Raw genomic sequence first — 9295 nt, 5'->3', positions numbered from 1 at the left:
TTACTACTAGTTTAAACCCTTATTTTTATAAGTCCAACCCCCTTATTGTATTATTGTGCCCATATAGTCCCCATGTTGTTATTATTGTACCCCATAGAAGCCCACTATTGTTATTGTTGGGCCCCTAGAATATTATTGTTATGTAGGTTCTCATTGTATTCGGACTGCTTAGACTCCTATATATAAAAAGGAGGTCTTGTCATTTGTATCATCCAAGAATTGTTCATTTGTGTAATGTAAAGGAGGTTGCCCCCTCGAAGAGGCTGATTTCTAAGTTGTTGATCTATCTTTTCTATATTTTTGTAAGTTGGTTTCATAACAGATTTTCTCAATATGAAAATCAACCATGGTAAACTATGGTCAACCATGGTAAATTATGGTCAACCATGGCCAAATGTCACATTGTGACAAAGATTTCTCGGAATGAAGATAAACGATGGTAAAACATGGTTAACCATGTTCTTTTAGGGTTTATAGTATTTATCTTAGGGTTTAGATACGTGTTTATAATATTATTTCCTTGGGTTTATCCCTTCAGTGTAATATTACTCCCTTGGGTTTTTAGTATTAATCACTTGGATTTTTAGTATTATTCCCTTCGGTTTATAATATTATTTCGTTCGGTTTATTAATATAAAGGTTTATTTTCCTCGAGTTTAATATTATTCATAGGGTTTATAATATAAATCCCTTGGGTTTATAATCATGGTCAACCTTACATTGTGACAAAGATTTTCTTAATATGAAATCAACCATGGTGTGACATCACAATGTAACAAATATTGTCTCTATATGAAAATCAATCATGTTCAATAATGATCAACCTTGGTCCAATGTCGCTTTGTGACAAAGATTGTCTCTATATTAAAATAAACCTTTGTCAACCATGTTTATTTTAGGGTTTATATTATTTATCTTAGGGCTTATATACCTTTTGTTTATAATATTAATCCCTTGGGTTTAATATTATTCCCTTCAGTTTATAATACCTTGGGGTTTTAGAATTAATTCCTTAGGTTTATTAATTTAAGGCTTCATATTCCTAGGGTATAATATTATTCATAGAGTTCATAATATTAATCCCACGGTTTAATATAAATCCATTGGGTTTACAATTATGGTCAACCATGGTTAATGATGGTCCAATGTCACATTGTGCAAAATATTGTCTCCATATGAAAATCAACTATGGTCAATCATAGTCAAACGTGACATTGTGACAAAGATTGTCTCCGTATAAAAATCGATGATGGTAAACTATGGTCAACCATATTTATTTTAGGGTTTATAATATTTATGATAGGGTTTTTATGCCTTGGGTTTATACTAGCACAACCACATTAAAAATATAAATGTGGTTGATATACGCTGAAGGCTTCATTCATATCTACCATTTATATATAACAATAAAAATAATATTACAAAAAAACTAACTATAAAAATATTAATATTATATTTAATAATTATTATTAATTTGTATTAATTATTATTTAATATTATTTTTTATTATTTCAATTTTAAATGATTTAAATATTATTTATATTATTTATTATTATTTTATATATGTGCATCTCATGGTCCAATGTCACATTGTGACAAAGATTGTCTCAATATGAAAATCAACCATGGTCAACCATTGTCCAACATAGCATTGTGACAAAGGTTGTCTCAATATGAAAATCAATCATGGTCAACCATAGTCCAACATCACATTGTGAGTGGGCCTAATGGTTAAGAGCATATGTTTCCTGCTAAGAGGTCACAGGTTCAAAAGCAGAGGGGGTAGAGTATGTATGCCTTCGTAAACTTAGTAATCAAATTGTTGCGTGGAGATGGGCCCCTTGTCCCACAAACAAAGGGGTCTCATACACTAATTTGGTGTCATGCGTGGCCGTGACCTTAAAATTGGATAATAATAATAGTCCTAAGATTTAATATAAATCCCTTGGACGCATTATTTAATTATTGAATATCTTTTAATTTTTTAACATTTAATTTTATTTCACATTATTTGATTTTCAATTACTTAATATTATTTAATTATTTAACAATAATATTAATTAATAAGAGTATTAATGCTAATTTATAATAATACTTATTTAATAATAACCATAATTATTTTAAATGATTATACTAATTTTTAATTAACAATAATTATTTTAAATTTACAAAAATATTTTATCTTTAATTATTAATAAAAAATTATTATAATAATTTTAAAATAAGTATTGTTATTAAAATTATTATCATTTAAATATTAAATAATAATAATAATAATAATAATAATAATAATTTTATTGTAATATTAAATAATAATAATAATTATTATTATTATTATTTTATTGTAATATATTTTTTTATATTATTTTTTTTATATTTATTAATGGTAACTACCATTGAAATTTTAAGCCTACATTAACCGTATTAATATTTTTAATATATTTATACTAGTTTTAATCAAAATTTTGACTTTAGAGATGTTTATTTTATTGACAATAACAAAAGTAGTAGCCCGGCCCCACTCGTTTGTGTTTCCTTTGTTGATCTATCCTCGAGTTGATACTATTAGTCTATGCAAGTTGCCATAATGGTATCAGATGGTGCAGATTCCAGAAATTGCCAATCACCAATGTTATGTCTACCTTGGCTATTGCAATGTATGCAACATGTAGTCATTGGAGCTCTTTAAGATTAGAAATATTACATATGTACTTTAGTTTGGTAAGTGGAGTGTAGTTATATCTGACAATCTAACCGCGATAATGCAAAGTGAGAGGATCAATGAAAGGCGAGACCCCGCTAGTTCGATGTACTTAGCGTTGAGTTGAATCCGCCTACCTTCCTGGTAGTGTTTAATATAACACACTCCGTCATCACTAACTGGGCGTTCGGTCTGTTGGGTCAAAATACAAAAAAAATCAAAGACTCACCCAGGCTCCTTACTTTTGCTCTATGTGGCATGAGCGTAACATTTTGATTTTGGTAAAAGGTTCAGAGGTGTTAATATCTTAAAGTTCACAATACGTTTCATAAATTTCCAACCATACACATCTAATTTTGTTGTATTTGTTATTCAAGTTTCGTGGAATGTTCGTGCAATATAGGCGAACAAAATAATAAATAATCATGTTTAATGGAGTTGTATTTAATGTAATTTTTTGGATTTATTGGTGTTAGAATTTAGCGAGTGAAATTTTGATTTGTGTTATTTAAATTTTTTATTTTACTGTGTATAGATTCAACATCATTTTGGAAAAATTATAGGGTACTTTGAGTTTGTAGGGGTTATCTATCAAGTTTGTGATTTCAATAAATTTGTGCCAGATTTAAGAGAAATTAGACCAGAAAAACCCACAAAAAAAACTTCCAAAAACTCTGACTAAAAACAACTCAATTTTAAATCCCAGATTTTCATCAATCAACCCATGATTTTGACACCACGATTTTGAGTTGGTCATTGGCATGGAGACCGTCTATCTCCGAAGCCAAGTAGTGATATATCATAGAAGCTGTGACGTCCGTGATAAAATATAATACACAATTCATCTATTTTATTTACATAATATTTGTTCACCATATTGTATGCTTCATAATAGTCGGAGGTCGGAGTTAGGGATCTATTCATTAATCAAAAGGAGAGTACATAGTTATCAAAATGCAAGTAATCTCACCTCGATTGAGCTTGTTGACCAAATCTATCACCATATGACTGAAAACAAATACAAAACCAAATTAGAGGTCTAAAGCCTAACATGTCAAAAGCAACAAAAGACAAACATAACCAGAAAACACATGTGACCATGCTTGATCATCAGAATTAATTGACACTAGATTGTTCGGCCTAGTCCCTAGAGGGGGAGGAGGGCGATATGAACACTGAACATGTTTCTCAAAGTGAGCCAGCCATGTTTCTAGCATCTTGACCTTTTCTGCTAAGATATTTTGACCCCGTCAAACCACTGTAATCCTTTCTATGACATGACATTGAAATTAATGCAACTAATTTAGCGTGCCGATGAAAGCCTCATGCTCTTCCTTTCTGATCCTATAATATGCTTACAAGCGATCCAGAACAGACTAGAGCAGGTCATGAAAGACATTAGAGCAAATTTGTCGACCAACAGTTGCTGTGTGTTGCTCCCTACAGCTCTGACCCCGCATCCCTACTCCGCCCCCATGAGCCACACCACATCTCTTACCACCACCAGTTGTATGTCCACCCTACGCTAAGCTCACACCACTTCTTCTGCCACGAGCTCTCGACGACACTCTGATCACACCACTAGTAGCACACCCACCCTTCTTGTGTCTCTCCATAGCCCTACCTCACAGCGCCATCTTCTGCTTGATGTTGGAACCAACTTGATTGGGTGGAGCTCCCCTCTGCATGGGTTGGGCACAATAATTACATGGCACATATCGCATAGCGAGTGGTAAAGAAGATTCTCCCAAGATAGGACTGAAACCATTCTGCAGAACCTTCCGACAAGCTGTGAACCAAAGCGCACCAGACACCCAACCCAAATTATTCAACATAAGCCTTCCCACCAGAACTGACAACCACCACACACCCACTAGGAAGGAGGTGAGGACACCCACAAACAAGAACCATGACATCCAAACTAATGGCTCTTCTACTCCACTTACGAGGGAAGCACCAGGGAAGAGAGGCGCGAGTAAAAGGACTTGACAACAGAGAACAAATAATTGAGAGACAAACCCAGGCAGGAGTCAAAATGAACTCCACCAGACCTCCCTGCAACCTACGAGACCAATTGTTGCTCACCCAGTGATGCATCACAAAACTCCAGGGTAAAACCTCAAAGAGAGAAAAAACCAGAAGATTTCTAGTGGACAAAACACCCAAGCACCATCCCAAACACAAAAAACACTTGGGGAAAAAAATATCAAGCAGCACATGTAGGGACACTAAGACCAGCCATCTTACCATACAAATTGCCCTCCATATGCTGACAGAAACAAGGAACCAGGCACATAAAAAAGAACTTTTGGCTTTTGCTGACCTTTCATGGTGGAGCAAGGGACGACGTCGTTTTCTCCACCACTCTCAAACTACCCAATGGCCGAAGAACCTAGACAGACTAACATTGCTTAGACCAAAATCAACTGCTCTCCACACTACCAATGCAATGTAACATTCCATAACCCTGGTGTTCGTAATTAACCATCTTACCTTACCATCACACATTCCCACAAAGGATTAATGAAGGTTCGCACACCGCACTGATCCCCCTGGCTTACACCTTACAGAATTGGAGGAATTGCAATCTATCCTCCTTCCCATCTGCCTTATGGTAACATTCATTACACACACATCGAACATGTCTCGAAGTTAGTCACTCCCATTGGGGAGAACCATTTTTAGTATTATTATTGATCAAAATTTTTTGATTTTAATTATATTCTTCATAATTGCATGATAGTAAAATTTTAAAATAAAATATCAACTCCATAATACAAACTATATTAATAAGTTAGGGAAAGATTCCAAATAATTACATTAGTTTAACAACTTTTTAATATTTAGGAGAATAAATTTCATAAAATCAACTCTATTAATAATATAAGAAAGCATTCCAAAATACTAAGAATCTATATATGTGCCTGGGAAATAAGTCCTAGATTCATCCATTTACTCTTCAAGAATAAAAAATAATCATTGTATTTCAACCAAATCTCCATCTTGCAATTTTTTTTTAATATTTTTTTGGCTAATAAAAAGACAAAAGGTCATCAATATTGTTTCCAAAATGATACATCATAATTAAATTTCTTGGGGCTTTCGAGGAAAAGAAAATTTGAAAGTCCAACGATCCTAAAATATGCATAGAAGACCAGAGAAATGAGGGAGAATTAAAGTTAAACCAAGAAAGATGCAATCTTATAGTATTTAACATTGATTGGTTTCATTTTTCTACAGTGAAGATGAAACAATCTAAATAAAGAATACACTATCGAGACAAGAAAAAAATTAGTTATGCTTTTAATCTCTAAAACTATCTATTTCTAGAGAAGGAAATCTTATCATCCATATTTTTCCATCAATAACGTTGTAATATGAATATATGTTTGATATATTAACATAAAAATATTAACCAAAGTCGCATTATGACAAATATTGTCTCAATATGAAAATCAACCATGGTCAACCTTGGTCCAACGTCAAATTGCAACAAATATTCTCTCAATATGAAAATCAACCATTGTCAACCATCATCAACCATAGTCAATCATGGCGAACAATGGTCCAATGTCACATTGTGACAAATATTGTCTCAATATGAAAATAAACCTTTGTCAACCATGGTCAACCATCATCTGACATAGCATTGCGACACAGATTGTCCCAATATGAAAATAAACCAGGGTTAATCATGATCAACCATGTTTATTTTGGGGTTTATAGTATTTATCTTAGAGTTTATATACATAGGGTTTATAATATTAATCCCTGTGGTTTAATATTATTCCCTTTGATTTATAATCCCTAGGGTTTTTAGCATTAATTCAATCAATTTATTATTCCACTGGGTTTATAATATCTATCCCTTGGGTTTATTAATATAAGGGTTCATATTGTTAGGGTGTAATATTATTCATAGGGTTTATAATATTAATCCCCATGTTTAATATAAATTCCTTAGGTTTATAATCATGGTCAACCATGGTCCAACGTCACATTGGGACAAAGATTTTCTCAATATGAAAATTAAGCATGGTCAAATGTTGCATTTTGACAAAGATTGTCTCAGTATGAAAATCAATCATGCTCAACCATGGTTAACGATGGTCCAATGTCACATTGTGACAAAGACTATCTCAATATGAAAATCAACAATGGTCAATCACTCCCAACCATCGTCAACCATTTTCAATCATGTTGAACCATGTTTCAATGTCACATTGTGACAAAGATTGTGTCAATATGAAAATCAACCATGGACAACCATGGTCAACTATGGTCTGACGTCACATTGTTAGAAAGATTGTATCATTATGAAAATAATCCATGGTAAAGCATGGTCAACCATGTTTATTTTAGGCTTTATAGTTTTATATTAGGGTTTATAATATTAATCCCTTGGGTTTAAATTATTCCCTTCATTTTATAATCCCTTGGGACTTTAACCATGGTCAACCATCATCAACCATGGTCTATCATGGTGAACCATGTTCCATTATCACATTGTGCCAAAGATTGTCTCAATATGAAAATTAACCATGAAAAAACATGGTTCGATGCCACATTGTTAGAAATATTATCTCAATATGAAAATCAACCATGGTAAAGCATGGTCAAACATGTTTATTTTATGGTTTATAGTATTTATGTAAGGATTTATATAACTAAGGTTTATAATATTAATCCCTTGGGTTTAATATTATTCTCTTTGGTTTATAGTCCCTTGGGTCTCTAGCATTAATCCATTCGGTTTATTATTCCCTTGGGTTTATAATATCAATATGTTGGGTTTATTAATCTAAGGGTTCATATTCGTAGGGTGTGATATTATTGATATGGTTTACAATATTAATTCTTGGGTTTCATATAAATCTCTTGTGTTTCTAATCATGGTAAAGCATGGTCAACCATTGTCAAATTTTACATTATGACAAATATTTTCTCAATATGAAAAAAAGCCATGGTCGAACGTCGCATTCTGACAAGGATTGCCTCACTATGAAAATCAACGATGGTCAACCATGGTCCAACTGCACATTATGAAAAATATTTTCTCAGTATGAAATTGAACCATCGTCAACCATGGTCAACCTGGTTTATTTTAGGGTTTATAATATTTGTCATAGGGTTTATATACCTTGGGTTTATAATAGTAATCCCTTGGGTTTAATAATATTTTGTTGGGTGTAAAATATCTTGGGGATTTATAATTAATCCCTTTGGTTTATAATATCAATGTCTTTGGTTTATTAATCTGAATATTCATATTCCTAGGGTATAATATTATTTGTAGGGTTAATAATATTAATCGTAAGGTTTAGTATAAATCCCTTGGGTTAACAATCATGGTCAACTATGGTACAATGTCATATTGTGACAAAGATTACCTCAATATGAAAATAAATCATGGTCAACCATGGCCCAACGTCGCGTTGTGACAAAGATTGTCTCAATATGAAAATCAACTAAGGTCAACCATGGTCAACTGTGGTCCAACATGACATTGTGACAAAGATTGTCCCAATATGAAAATTAACCAAGGTCAACCATTTTCAATCCTCATCAACCATGGTCAACCATTTTCAATCGTCATCAACCATGGTCAATCATGGTGAGGCATGAAGCATGGTCCAACGTCACATTGTCACAAATATTGATTCAATATGAAAATCAACCATGGTTACCATGGTGTGATGTCGCATTATGGCAAAGATTGTCTCGATATGAAAATCAAGCATGGTGAACCATGTTTATTTTAGGGTTTATAATATTTATCTTAGGATTTATATACCTACATTTTAAAATATTAATCCCTTGGTTTTAATATTATTCCCTTCAGTTTATAATCCCTTCGGTTTTAGAACTAAAACGTATGGTTTATTTTTTCCTTAGGTTTATAATATTAATCCTTGTGTTAAATAGAATCCCTTAGGTTTGTAATCATGGTCAACCATGGTCCAATGCCACATTGTGACAAATATTTTTTCAATATGAAAATCAACCATGATTGAACATCGCATTGTGACAAAGATTTTCTCAATATGAAAATAAATCATGCTCAACCAGTGTCAACCATGGTCAATCATGGCGAACCATAGTCCAATGTCACAGTGTAACAAATATTATCTCAATATTAAAATAAATCATGGATTGGCATGGTCAACCATGGCCGATGTCGCATTTGACAACGATTGTCTCAATATGAAAATCAACCATTGTAAACCATGGTCAACCATGTTTATTTTCGGGTTTATATTATTTTTCATAGGGTTTATATACTTAGGGTTTATAATATTAATCCATTGGATTTAATATTATTCCTGTTGGTTTATAATCCCTTGTGTTTTTAGTATTAATCCCTTGGGATTATAATATTAATTCCTTGTGTGTATTAATTTAAGGGTTCATATTCCTAGGGTATAGTATTTTTCATATGGTATATAATTTTAATCCCAATGTTTTATATAAATCCCTTGTGTTTATAATCATGGTCAACCTTGGTCCAACATCACATTGCGATAAACATTGTGTCAATATGAAAATCAACGATGGTGAAAATCAACGATGGTAAAGCATGGTCAAGCATGTTTA

Source organism: Pinus tabuliformis, chromosome 2_2 (genome assembly GCF_031772625.1).
Source record: "Pinus tabuliformis cultivar Carrire ecotype Pingquan chromosome 2_2, CPIR1, whole genome shotgun sequence".
Lineage (NCBI taxonomy): Eukaryota > Viridiplantae > Streptophyta > Pinopsida > Pinales > Pinaceae > Pinus > Pinus tabuliformis.
Note: the sequence above shows the minus strand (reverse complement) of the source record.